The 1,135-nt window shown below is 44.1% G+C and overlaps 1 non-coding gene across 1 annotated transcript; it reads right to left on the reverse strand.

The window, feature by feature from the left end:
- Positions 1-312: 312 nt before the first annotated feature.
- Positions 313-384, reverse strand: TRNAC-GCA (transfer RNA cysteine (anticodon GCA)). Its single transcript has one exon. It is a non-coding gene; the product is annotated as a tRNA-Cys (tRNA).
- Positions 385-1,135: the final 751 nt, after the last annotated feature.

A 1,135-nucleotide genomic window follows, 5' to 3' on the forward strand; every position in this document is an offset into this window, starting at 1 on the left:
TATGAGAAAGTGCATGTGTCTGTGTATTTTTGTCTATTGGTGTGTCTGTGTGTGACTGTGTGTGTTTGTGATTGGGGGACATCTGGTGTGGGGGTGTCTTTGGGTGTGTGGCTGTGTTTGTGTGTGTCTAGTGCAGGCAGGGTGTGTTTACATGAACACATAGTTCTACTGTGAGGGAATTAATAAGCCAAGGCGCCTCCATGAACCTGAGAGTGAGTGCCTCCTTAAATTTTGAGCCCTAGGCACCTTGCTTAACTCACCCTAGATCCAGTCTTTTAAAGAAGCTGCCAGGAAGAACAAAAGAAAAAAAACAGGGAGCACCTGGATTTGAACCAGGGACTTCTTGATCTGCAGTCAAATGCTCTACCACAGAGCTATACCCCCTGATGCTATTAATGCCCCCTATAAGCCCTTATTCCACTTGTATGAGTTTCATCATACTTCATAAATATCTGTGTGGCTGAGATTCCTGCTAGATTTAATTACATGCCTGATTCCCTTCTAGCCATGTCACCTCATACTTTTCCCAGAGCATGTATGTTCATTCTCTTCTCAGAACTTAAAGCTCAGTGCTCTATTCTCAGTCTAACCCTCCAGCGATTAAAATACACCACCAACTGCCCATAAATCTCCAGGCACATCAGTGAATGTTCTAAATATCATGGGCTGCCATTAAGTATTGGACATGGAGGGGGGTCTTAACTGGGAATTCACAACTGGACTACAGAGGTTTATGTACAACTCTGAATTACAGGCAAATATTGTATGTGTGCATGGATTGTATATTGTACATGATTTCATCAGATTTTCAAGGGGATCTCATCCAGGTGAACAGTCTCATTTACAGCTGGAAAAAAAAACAGTTAAGTCCAAAATTCACCTTTGAACACCACTGACTCCTAGTTCCTTGAGTTCCAGTCTGAGAACTTTCAATCTGTGTATCTCCAAGATTGAGAAGAAAGGTCAAGGAAATCTCTGTCACTGCAGTAAGTTCTCCCTGATGAAGCCTGGCAGCTGCTGTGAAGCTAAGGAGCCCACAGCCCCCAAAGCTCCAGCTCACAGCTCTCTGAGTGCTGTAGACGACCCTTCCCAGCTGCTCCACTCTGAGGTTCTACAGAAACTTCAGTTGCAAACC

Source organism: Aethalodelphis obliquidens, unplaced genomic scaffold, assembly GCF_003676395.1.
Source record: "Aethalodelphis obliquidens isolate GAN/ISIS:26980383/991018 unplaced genomic scaffold, ASM367639v1 scaffold56, whole genome shotgun sequence".
NCBI lineage: Eukaryota > Metazoa > Chordata > Mammalia > Artiodactyla > Delphinidae > Aethalodelphis > Aethalodelphis obliquidens.